Raw genomic sequence first — 13,577 nt, 5'->3', positions numbered from 1 at the left:
TTGTTATCCATCGTCTCATGGGCATGGTTTCGTGATGGAATCTCTTCCAATTATCACAATTCTCCTCCACTGAAAATTATGTCAAAGAAAGTTCAGATTGATCTTAATTATATATCTTCCAATTGATAGGATAAGACTCCAATCCAGTCGTGTGACTTGAATCAAGAAAGAGGGCTCCCTGATGTCTACAAGTGGATCCTTGGACACCCTAGTCACCACCTTTGAATTTGTTAGTTTTAATAACTTTAATCAGAATTACTCTCTTAATTAATTCAGCTTTGGATTCACATATTCTTCTAGTTCTAGTTCTAGTTACTTTCAGAACATACACAAGATTAGTCCCTGTGGATTCGACCTCGGTTTCATCGAGATTATTGCTACATTGTGACCCTGCACTTGGGGTTGTTAACAAGGTTTTGGTGCCATTGCCGAGGATTAACGGCTGTGTATTTCTGAGATTAGTTAGATTTGGAATTTGGTTAAGATTAGAATTCCACTTTCGATTTTTAAGTTAGGGTTTTTCTAAAATATTTTTGAAACTAACTTAGCTTTCTAATTCTATGTTTAGAAACTTTCCTAATTTGATATTAGAAACTAACTTTTCCTCTTTTTAGTAACTTTGTATTTTCTGTTTTTAGAAACTTTCCTTCTTCGTTTTTAGAAACTAGGTTGGTTTCTTATTATTATTTTTAGAAACTAACTCGTCTTTCTATTTTTATTTTTAGAAACTTTCTAATTTCAGAATTTTTGTTTTAGAAACTGACTTGTTTTGTTTTGTTTGTAGGATCTTAATTTAGGAACTTCTAATTTGGTAACTTCTTTTTAATTCCCTCTCCCTTTCTATTCTACATTTTTATTTCCCTTCTTTATTTTAGGTTTAGGTTGGAATCAGAAATTGAGGGCTGAGAGTGTTTCATGCCCAAGTGGGTCTGTGACAACACTCGACGTCTTTTGAGTGAAGGATGATTGGTTGAGGGGTTATTTATCCATCACAGAATTAGACACCACTCGAGTTCCTCAGAATTAATTGAGGTTATGGCTGCCACTCAACTAGGAAGACAACCTCAACCTAGGGTTGAGGAAGTCTAGGATGAGAATGAGGTACATCAAGTACCCCTGCCTCATACTTTACGAGATTATCTACAACTAACGGGGGTGAGTACACCCTTATGCATAGTTTTTCCAAAAAATATGGAACACATGGATATCAAGTCATGGGTGATCTAACTCCTTCCAAAATTTTATAGGCTTGAATATGAAAATTCGTACCTACACTTGAATGTGTTTGACGAGATTATAGCCACTCTATACTTTCCAAACGTCTTAGATGACACGGTCAGGCTGAAACTCTTTCATTTTCTTTGAAAGAGAAAGCTAAGACATGGTTGCATTCAATATGTCCTTGATCAATTGGCAGATGGAATAACATGACAAGAGAGTTCATAAAGAAAATTTTCCCATACCACAAGACGAACACCCTTAGAAAGTCAAACATGAACTTCGCCCAAAAGGAAGATGAAACATTCTTCTAATGTTGGGAGTGGTTCAAGGATCTTGTTAATTCATGCCCACAACACGATTTTGAAATGTGGCCCATCACGAACTTTTTCTATGATGGACTAACATCTCCCATCCACCAATTGGTCGAGACAATGTGTAATGGAGAATTCATGAATAAAAATATCGATGATGTGTGGGACTACTTTGATAAGCTTGCTGAAAACACACAATCATGAGACATCTCCCCAAAATCAAGCACCATGTATAGGCTGACTCAATCTAAGGAGAGGGGTGGAATGTATCTCTTGAGGGAGGATGATGATATCAATACTAAAGTGGGTAATCTCACCAAAAAAATTGAGGCTATAGAATTAACGAAGGATAAGGCTAAGGAAACTGTTTACGGTATTTGTACTTGCAACATTCACACAACTGAAAATTGTCCAACAAAACTTGCCTTTTAAGAGGTACTAAATGAGCAATCCAATGCTGTGAATAATTACTAAAGACCTTTCAGTGAGCCCACCTCTAATACGTACAATCCTAGCCAAAGAAATCATCCAAACTTCAATTAGAGAAACGGACAAACTACTACTACACCTCTAAGATTCCATAACCAAATTCCACATCAAGAGAAACCTCAGGAGGATTTGGTTTTAAAGCATCTTCAAAATCAAGAGCTTTCAATTAGGGTATGCTTAAAGTCTTTCAAGACCTCACAAAGGCCATACAAGGACTTGAGACTAAAAGTGCAATTGGCAATAAATGGAGCCTTCCAGCTCAACCTCTTCCCAATCCAAAACTGTAATATGAAGTTAATGACCCGAGCTCTTCAAATCAGATGGAGCATGCTAAATATATCACCACTCGTAGGAGTGGGAAGAACATTGACAAAACAATTACGGTTAGGGCCGAAAATCCCAAGGACCCGAAAGAGGACAACAATGATAGATCTAGCCATGCCATACAAGAGTTAGAACCGGAACCTCAAGGCAAGCCAATTTCTCCATTTCCCCAACGATTAGTTGCACCAAAACCTCTCTCTAAATCTCAGGACATTCTAGAGGTGCTTAAGCAAGTGAAGGTCAATATTCGTCTACTAGATGTCATTAAGCAAATACCTTCATATGCCTGAAAGACTTGTGTATGAACAAAAGGTGGCAAAATATTCAAAAGAAAATCTTTTTAATTGAAAAAGTGAGTGCATCTTAAAGCAAGATGTGCCATAGAAATACAAAGATCCCAGTAGCCCAACCGTCACTTGTGTAATTAGGAATTACCGTACTGAGCACACACTTCTTGATTTAGGAGTGTGCATAAATCTGATCCCATATTCGGTTTACGAACAACTAGGTCTAGGTGAATTAAAATCCACCCGAACTACATTACAACTTGTTGATCACTTAGTTCGAGTATCGAGAGGGATAATTGAGGATGTGTTGGTCCAGGTTGACAAATTCTACTACTCAGTAGATTTTATCGTCCTAGATACTCAACCCATCATAGACATGAACACTCAAATTCTAGTCATTCTTGGTTACCCATTCCTTGCTACATCAAACACAATCATTAATTACAGGAATGGAGTCATGAGTTTGTCTTTTGGAAATATAACATTAGAGTTGAATATCTTTTTCAATACAGGCAAACAATTAGAGGAAGATGATAATTTCCATGACATTAACATGATTGACTCTTTCATGAAAAATAGAACACTTCTGACCCTATCCTCTGATCCTTTAGAGACGTGCCTGGCCCACTCCCATGATTTTGATGATGACATAACTAGGGAGATGGGGACCATGCTAGATACCATGCCGGTACTTAAAGTTAACAAGTGGAGGGCACAATTCGAAGAATTGCCCCGAACTAATTTAGTGCCTATACCGTCTAACCTCAAGGCACCGAAGCTTGACCTAAAACCTTTGCCCTCTAATTTGAAATATGTCTATTTAGGTCAAGATGAGACATACTCGGTAGTAATTTCTTCCCACCATGAGCAAAAATAGGAGAGTATGCTCATCTCTACTCTCATTGAGCACAAATGAGCCCTTGGATGGTCGGTTGTGGACCTTAAGGGAATTGACCCTTTGATTTGTACTCACCGCATTTATCTTAAGGATAATGTAAAGACCTCATGACAACCACAACGTAGATTAAATCCAAACATGAAGGAAGTGGTTAAGGCTGAGGTTCTTAAGCTTTTGGATGTAAGTATCATATACCCAATATTCGATAGCTAATGGGTGAGTCCAACTCAGGTGATTCCCAAGAAGTCTGGAATCACCATCATAGTCAATGCCAATAATGAACTTGTGCCAACTAGGATCACTACTGGTTGGAGAATGTGCATTGACTATAGGAAGTTGAATATCGTCACAAGGAAAGACCACTTTCCTTTGTCCTTCTTCGATCAAATTTTGAAAAGGCTAACTGGTCACTCTTACTATTGGTTCCTTGACAGTTATTCAGGCTACAATCAGATCGAGATAGCCTTTGAAGATCAGGAAAAGACCACATTTACATGTCCTTACGGCACATTTCCTTACCGAATGATGCCATTCAAGCTATGTAATGCCCTGCCACTTTTCAGTGATGCATGTTGAGTATTTTTTTCTGACATAATGAGGTAATATTTAGAGGTCTTTATGGACGATTTCTCGATCTTTGGTCTATCCTTCAGTAAATGTTTAGAAATTTTGAAAAATGTGTTGAAGCGATGTGAGGAAAAAAACTTAGTACTTAATTAGGAAATGTGCCACTTCATGGTTCGTAGGGGAATTGTCATTGGACATATCATCACGTCCAAGGGAATTGAGGTAGATAAGGCTAAAATCGATCTTATCTCTAACCTACCTCCACCCAAAAATATAAGAGATGTGCCATCCTTTCTGGGACATGCCTGGTTTTATAAAAAGATTCATAAAGGACTTTACTCACCTCTCTCATCATCTATGTAATCTACTTCAAAAGGATGCATCATATGAGTGGACTGAGCAATGTCAGAAAGCTTTTACTAAGCTCAAGGGCATGTTAACCATTGCACCTATCATGCAACCACCTGACTGGAGCCTTTCTTTTGAACTTATGTGCGAACATCTGACTATGCTCTTGAGGTGGTTTTAGGTTAGAGAAAAGAAAAGAAGCCTTACATTATTCATTACACAAGTAGAACTTTAAATCTTACTCAAGTGAACTACTCTATTATGGAAAAGGAACTCTTAGCTGTAGTATTTTCTTTGGACAAATTTAGGTCTTACTTGATCGGATCCAAGATTATCATTTACACAGATCATGCGGTGCTCAAGTATCTTCTTTCTAAGAAGGATGCTAAGCCCTGCTTGATAAGATGGATCCTCCTACTCCAATAATTTAATTTGAAAATAAAAGATAAAAAGGAAGTAGAGAACATAGTGGCTAACCATCTTTCCCAACTTGATCTCTCTAATTCCCTTGAGATGACACATAAATGACATGTTCCCTAACAAACATTTGTTCAAAGTCTCTCATTCACTTTGGTTTGCTGATATTGCTAATTATCTTACCATAGGTTTCACACCAACATGAGGTTCGTAAGTTCTTCTGGGATGATCCATGGTTGTTTAAATATTGTCCAGACCAAATCTTAAGGAGATGTGTACCAGACAATGAACACCAAAGTGTCATCTCCTTCTATCACTCTCAGGCCTGTGGTGGTCACTTTTCTGTTAAAAAGACCATGACTAAGATTCTGTAGTATGGCTTTTACTGGCCCACTATGTTCAAAGACACTCATGAGTTTTACAAAGCTTGTGATTATTGTCAGAAATTGGGAGCATTATCCCATTGAAATATGATGACCTTGAACCCCATTCTGATCATTGAAGCATTTAATTACTAGGGCATTGATTTCATGGGATCATTCCCCCAATCCTATGGGAATTTATATATTTTGCTAGCTGTAGACTATGTCACTAAATGGGTTGAAGTGATTCAGTGTTGGAATAATGACCATCAAACGATCATTAAATTCTTAAAAAAGAACATTATTTCCCAGTTCAGAATGCCTCGAGCCATCATTAGTGATAAGGTCTCACATTTTTGTAGTAGGCCATTTGTGAACTTAATGAAGAAATTTGGCATCTCCCATAAAGTGAGTACTCTATACCATGCACAAACAAGTGGACAACCTGAGATTTCCAATAAGGAAATTAAACGCATCTTGAAAAAGACGGTTAACCCTGACCGTAAGGATTGGTCAATCCGATTGATTGATGCCTTATGGGCTTACCATACTACATTTAAAACCCCTATTAGAATGTCACCCTTTAAACTTATCTATGGGAAAGATTACCACTTGTCTGTGGAATTGGAATATAGAGTCTACTAGGCTATTAAAAATCTGAACTTCAATTTAGACAGCGCTAGCTTGCTGCGAAAACTTCAGTTGAATGAACTTGAAGAAATATGGAATGATGCATATGAGAACTCGAAAATTTACAAGGACGGGATGAAGGTGTTTCATGACCAACACATTATTCAAAAATCATTCACACCAGGTTAAAAGGTCCTCTTGTACAACTCTCGGTTACATCTCTTTCTAGGTAAACTCTGATCTCGTTAGACTAGCCCTTTCGCTATTACTAATGTTTATCCTCATGGGGCCATTGAGATTCAGAATCCAAACAATAACAATGATTTTAAAGTGAATAGACATCGGTTAAAGCCATTGTTGAGAAATTCGATTTAAAGGACATGTCCATACCTCTGACTGATCCTGTTTACTAAGATTAACCTCCTAGTCTAACGAAGGTATAGTTAGGTTTATTGCTTTCATAGAATTTAGGATTAAGATAGTTTGCTTCTACTATTTTAGGATAGTTTACTTTCTGTTTGTTTAGGATAGTTTTCTTTTCGGTTGTTTAATTCTTATGCTAACTTACCTTCACACTGAATCCTTTGGAAAAAGCCTCAAAATTTCTTCATTTGATACTATCTTTCCATTACTTCTCCTTCAATTATGTTGTCTCTTTTGCAAATCATGCTTATTTCTTTTACATTGAGGATAATGTAGATTTTAGGTTGGGGATGGGAGATTAGGTAAACTAATCAGTGTTTTCTCAGTTTTAAGCAAAAATTACAAAAATTTTGAAAAAAATTCAATGCTTATCTGTTTAAAAAGCGATAAGTTGTGTATTTAAGACTATTTTGAGTATGAAGATAAGATAAGAAGTGAATTTTGAATTATTGGAGTTTGATTAACTAAGTAGCCTTTCACTTACGGTCCTTGCACTCAATTGATTAAGAGGAAGTTTGAATATTATGTTAATCTAAATCACAAGATACGTTCAAATTATTTTTTATGAATAATTCTAGAATTTCTGATTGTTAGTATGTAAATCATTGATAAATGGGGAGAATCAAGTTTGAAGGATTTTATCCACCTTAAAAGAAGAAAAGAACCAGTTAAAAAAATAAGAGATCGACAAAAAGGTCATGTATGGTGAAAAGACTAGAAAAGAATGCAAAAATAATGTAAGGTCTATAAAAGAATGAATAAAAATTAACCGTCAATATAAAATCAAAAACTGAAAAAAGAAAGAAAAGGAGATAAGTTCAGAATTAGTACTTGAGTTTTCAACTAATCTTGAAGTGATGAGCATGGCTAACATTATGAAAAGATAGTATTTTCACTAAGCACGTTGAAAAACTTGATATGCGAACTATACTCAGACTTAACGAATAAAGGACTTATCTGATTGATTGCTTATGTGATTCAGCTCTAAGTTTTCAAAATCTCACTTTCTCATCATTGAGTCTACTCATTCATACTTGGTTACACAAAAGAATGTTTTCTAAAAAAGGTTTGAACATTGCGCATTAAAGTTCATTTTTCTCATGCTCTGCTTGGGACTAGCAAAATGCTGGATGGGGATTGTGTTAAGGGTCAAATATTGCATATTAGACCCCATTTATTATTTGGTTTTATGAACATGATAATGCTTAATGTTTTATTTTAATCACGATTGTATTACAAGGTGAATTTAAGAGCTTGGATTGAAAAGGATGCTCAAAACATGGATTTAACACTTAAGAATCACCAAAACCAAGGATGGATCTAATGAGACCAAGAATGAAGAATTCACATACCAAAGATCTAAGAAAACCAAGTGAGAAATGAAGCATTGAAGACTTGAAGTGAAGAAAAGGAACCCTGAAAATTTGCATCATTCGACTAGTTTAAGCCCATCTTCGACCTGTCGAAGGCTCCTACTCGACTAGTTGAAGATTCCTTGACTCGAACTTCAGCGACAAAATTCTCTAAATTTCTGTCATCCCTAACTAGTCGAAGGAAACCCTCGACTAGTCGAAGGTTCCCTCGACCAGTCGAAGGATTTCCTCGACTTGTCTAAGGCTACGCAGACAACACATGAATTGCGTAAATTTAAGGCGGTTTCTGAATTTTTCCAACTTGGTGCGAAAGTTGGAGTTATAAAACTATAAATAGGGGTCCCTAGGATGTTCCTAGGCATCTTTTAGGGTTTGAGGAGTGAAGTAAAAGCGCGGAAAAGCCGTCGCCAAGAGTTTTTCTCCCTTTTCCTTAGTTGTTTTTATGATTTTGTTAAGAAATTTTAGTTCAATCATGTCTATGGTGGGCTAAACCTCTTAGCTAGGGCTAAGAGGTAAAGTTTGTAATGTAATGGGATGTTTCCTTTACTTTGAATCATGTTTATGTTGAACCTTCCTTGATTCTAGTTTGATTTTAAAGGAATACTTTTAGTTCTTAGTGGTTTATTGTGACTCAAATTATAGTAGATCTGTAATAGCTTTGAGTATCTTCTTTTCTTAATTTTAAGATTGTGGGATTGGTAAATCTTATTGTTAGCCACCGTCTCTTGGGTATGGTTTGGCAATGGAATCTCTTCCAATTATCACAATTCTCCTCCATTGAGAATTAGGTCAACGAAAGTTCTAATTGATCTTAATTGTATATCTTCAAATTGGATAGGATAGGACTCCAATTCCAATCGTGTAACTTGAATCAAGAAAGAGGGCTCCCTGATCTCTACAAGTGGATCCTTAGAAACCCTAGTCACCACCTTTGAATCTGTTAGTTTTAATCACTTTAATCATAATTACTCTCTCAATTAATTCATATTTAGATTCACATCTTCATTTAGTTCTAGTTCTAGTTACTTTCAGAATACACACGAGATTAGTCCCTGTGGATTCAACCTCTGTCTCACTGAGATTATTAATACATCACAACCCCAACACTTTGGTTTGTAAACAGTAAATTATATAATTACATGGAGAGAATCATAGTAACATAAAAACATGTAAAGATGCAATTTAATCATACCAACTTAAATTAATGTAAGCTTAAAAGAAAAAACCCTCACCTTTAATGTTGTTTCTTCCTCGAGTGTGAGTATATGTCGTAAGATTGAATCTTAACTTGGTGTTTAACAGTTTGGATGGTTAGATCTCTGCATAATCTTTGATTTTCTCGAGTCGAGCAAACAAGTCTTTGTGTTGATCTAAAAGAACTTAAGTCAGGTTATTGAGGAGGGAGAGAAGGAAATATAGGAGAGGGAAAGACTGGGCTCAGGGCCTATCTTTGGTTTTTACTCGGCAACTCAGTGAATCGCTGGCTCGAACAACACTCAGCCTCTTACCTTCTTTCTTCACTTCCTATTGTTGCTGCACGATTCCTCTCTTCTCTCTCTCTTTCTCTCTTTCTCTACTCCGTCTTCTCTTCTTTTGGCCAAGTGGTATTAGCTTTTATAGCCTGCTGGATTTCTAGATTTTTCTTACGTAATCCTGGTTGCATAATGAGGGGTGCGTAGATGGTCACATGATTCTTTCAGTTTTAGTGTGTGTCGTAGCTTGTTTGTATCTTAATCTTTTTAAGATCTTTTGTCTTCAAATCGTCTGGGTCTACTGGAAGTTTGAAGATCTGTCTGTAGGTTGTTTTGGATTTCTGATCGGACGGTTCTGCTAAGAGTTCTGATTGGACAGTTCTACTGGGTGTTACACTGGGATCCATTCCCGTTTGCATGGTGGATCTACCTCGACCCATTTCTCCTCCTTTCTGATGTCTACAGGTGGGTTAGATTGGCCATTTGATGCCTTCTGGCTCATCCGATCACAAGATCTTCTGCAAATGAAAGAAATCCTTCCACACCATGTGGTTTTACGTAAAAAGTGGCAAAACGGTGGAACATCGGTCCTTCTTCACGTTCCTTCTTTTTCGACATCTTAGGAGGGATCGGAATCCCCTTCCTCATGTTTTGGATGGTTCAAATTGACAAGGCTACCGGCGTAGAAAGGAAGGAAGAGGCTCTATTTTAGTTGCCATTTTTTTTGTGCGGCACTTTGGACAGATTGGCGTACACGCCACTGTCTGTCTGCATCGGAAGTTACCGAGCCTTCTGCTCGTGGGAGGGAGTTGTGGCCAATGAACAGTTTGGATCTGGTTGAGATGTTGTGATGGCGGGTCCCATTTGCCTCCGAAATCACCTGCCAGATTCAAATTTTCAGAGGTGGGAGCGTGAAAGGTGGAAGTTTCTCTTTTCGGGAGGAACCTGGTCAAAACGTGTTTTGACCACCTTCTAGTTCGAGTGTTACACGGGTTACCTAGTTTGTGTACATGTCATTTAGTTTTCAGTCCCTACGCGATGCTCTTGCTAGATCCTTTCCGTTCTTTTTATCATTGGGTGTTTGTAGGTCCTCAAGTTCAAGAATGGGGTTGATCTGAGGTCTAAGTGCTCCTAGCGGGTGTCCAAAACTGACTTGATCTCAATTAATGGTCCATGATTAATGATCAGGGCTAAATTTTGGAGTAAATTTGTAATTATGATAGGCAATTGATTGGAAAAAATTTGGTGGTTGATCGATGGTGGGAAAAGTTTAATCTAAAATACCACATTTTGTATCAAAATGAATGAACTGTCTTCAACATTCAACGGTGTAGGGTGATGGATCAGAGCCTAAATTTTGTATGATATTGTAGTCATGTGAGAACAAGGCGTGGTCCAAATTCGAGTTGCAATGGATGGAAGGAAGTGGTTAAATTAGAAGATGCAGATTTATAAGGAGTTATTAGGCCTTGACAAGATAACTTCGCGCTTACGGAAAAGTCTATCAAAGTGGGGTCCTAAGATTTCACACTTGGTTCATATGATGGACAATCTAAGTCATTCATATGAAGGGAAATGTCCTACTACGACTACCCATGAGGTTTTTTCACTCAATGAATACCAAAATCAATGGTTAAGGGGCTTATTTGTCAATTGAGTCACTTTTACAATGATCTAAGGGCTGAAATTTGACATGTATAGTTAATTTATTATACATAAGCATGGTATAAAGTTTCACATCAAACGGATCGTGGGAACCATATGACCTCGAATTCATGGGTCTAGGTTAATGGCATTTTTATAACTATTCCTGATATAAGAGTTTTGGGAAATCTAATGATTTTATATGATTATAGGCATGTTTCTAAGTAATTCTTACAAAAGGACTTATATCTAAATAATTATGAATAAAGGGTTATTCACAAAATTAATTAGGGAATGTACATATATCAATTAACACAATGGATGGTCAGATGACATGTTTAAATTAGGAAAAATTGATAGTTAGTAGTCTAGTCATGTGTGTAGGTGAGTGTATGGTCATTTTTGTAAACAGATGATTGCAAGTGGGTGTACTTGGACATATGAGGATCTTGTCTTAAAATAAAGGGTCAGATGGCTTGATTTATGAATGAAGATCATTCTCAACGGTTGAATTCATGTTGGAGAATAGATGTAAGGTTATGATAACTATATTGGTATCATACACATGTACATATTAAGTTAAATTTCATGGTACCACTTAAGAACTTTCAATACTCAGTATTGAAAAGTTCGAGGTGTTACAGGCTTAGTCGGTATATCTACAAGCTGCTTCTTAGTATCAATTTATTCCAGTATGATAGTTTTATCTTCAACTAATTCTCGAATGTAGTGATATCATATGTCAATCTGCTTTGTACGAGAATACTGAATTGGATTTTTAGAGATATTTATTATACAAAAATTATCGCGATATAATGTCATCGTATCTTGCGTAATTCCATAATCAACTAGCATTCTTTTCATCCACATTAGTTGAGTGTAAGCATTCCCTGCAGCAATATGTTAAGCCTCTGCAATGGATAGAGATACGGAGTTTTGTTTCTTGCTACGCCATGATATTAAGCAGTTTCCAACACAGAAACATCCACCGCTGGTAGATTTTCTATCATTAACATTTCATGCCCAGTTGACGTCTATATTACCTGTGATTTGTATAAACGTATCATATGGATACCATAAGCCTAAGTTCGTAGAACTTGCGACATATTTGATTATCCATTTGACAACAGACAAGTGAGATTCTTTAGGATCAGATTAATATATAGCACAAATTCCAACACTAAACGCAATATCAAGTCTACTAATAATTAAATACAGAAGACTACCAATCATACTATGATATAGTCAAGAGTTTACACTTTTATTTAATTCATCTTTTGAGAGTTTAAGAATCATACTCATCGGAGTATTAAAATTCTTACTATTTTCAAAGTCAACTTTTTACAAGGTTCAAAGCATATTTAATTTGTGAGATGAACATATTGTTTTCATGTTATTTGACTTGTAATCCAGGGAAATAGTTTAGTTTTCCAACAATACTCATTTCAAACTTGGATTTCATGAGATCTGCAAACTCTATAGATAAATTAGCACACGTAGATCCATATATGATATCGTCAACATAGATTTGAAGGAGTAGGATATCATTATTATCTTTCTTAATGAATAGGGTTCCGTTAACACTACCCATAACAAAATTATAACTAAGTAAGAATTTAGTCAATTTTTCATACCACACTTTAGGATCTTGTTTTAAACTATAAAGAGTATTTTTAAGACAGTAAACATTATCGGGAAGTTTGGGATCTTCAATACCTTTTGGTTGTTCAACATAGACTTCCTCATTTAAATCATTATTTAGAAAAGAACTTTTTACATCCATTTGATATATTTTAAATTTTTTATGGCATGCAATGAAAATAAATAATCTAATTGATTCAAGGTGCGCAACTAGTTCAAAGGTTTCATTGTAATTAGTACCTTCTATTTGAGTATAACCTTATACAACCAATCATGCCTTATTTGTAATAATTTTTCCCATTTCATAGTTTTATTTTTTAAAATTCACTTGGTTACAATCACATATTTATCAGTAGGTCTGGAAACCAAATACAATACATCATTTCTAATAAATTGATTTAATTCATCTTGCATAGTATTTATCCAACTTTCATTAGCGAGCGCTTCACTTACATTACCCGGTTCAATTTGGGAAGTAAAGCAGAATTGATTACATATATTTTCTAGTTGTCTTCTTGTCTGAACGCCAGTGTGAGGGTTACCAAGTATTTGAGTAGTCGGATAGTCTTTGACTAACCTTAACTCAGTATTGTTTGATTTAGATGAAGATTCAGGTAGATTAACTAAATTGATATCATCATCATCATCTTGATCAAGACTAGGTATGATTGATTGATCATCTATCACAACATTTATAGATTTTTGTATAACCCTAGTTCTTTTGTTAAGAACATGATATGCTTGACTATTTAGAGCATAACCTATATATATTCTTTCATTGCCTTTGGCTTCAAATTTTCCTAAGTTTTCACAGTCAAGTAAAATAAAGCATTTGCTTCCAAAAGTTTGAAAATATTTAACGATGGGCTTTTTGTTAAACCATAGTTCAATCTAATCTCTTTGGACCATGTAACATGAATAGTTTGTTGAGCAAGAGTTATCAATTATATAGCAATTTTTAGACATTCTGCGACCATTTAATATTACATTTCCTTTCTCTTTAATTATTTCATATCCTTGATCTGAAAATTTTACAATGTGTTTATTATCACAGATATGAGATATGTTTAGAAGATTATGTTTTAATCCTTCAACATATAAAACATTTTCAAAGAGAGATAAGTTAGGAAGTTGTATATTACCTTGGCAAATAATCTTCAGTTGCTTTCA

The 13,577-nt window shown here is 35.7% G+C and overlaps 1 pseudogene; it reads right to left on the bottom strand.

The window, feature by feature from the left end:
• Positions 1–1,483: 1,483 nt before the first annotated feature.
• LOC131217938 (small nucleolar RNA R71) lies at positions 1,484–1,582 on the bottom strand (annotated as a pseudogene).
• Between the last annotated feature and the right edge of the window lie 11,995 nt (positions 1,583–13,577).

This window comes from Magnolia sinica, chromosome 10, assembly GCF_029962835.1.
Source record: "Magnolia sinica isolate HGM2019 chromosome 10, MsV1, whole genome shotgun sequence".
Taxonomy (NCBI): Eukaryota; Viridiplantae; Streptophyta; class Magnoliopsida; order Magnoliales; family Magnoliaceae; genus Magnolia; species Magnolia sinica.
The sequence above is the reverse complement of the archived record's forward strand: the minus strand, read 5'-3'. Positions and strand labels throughout refer to the sequence as shown.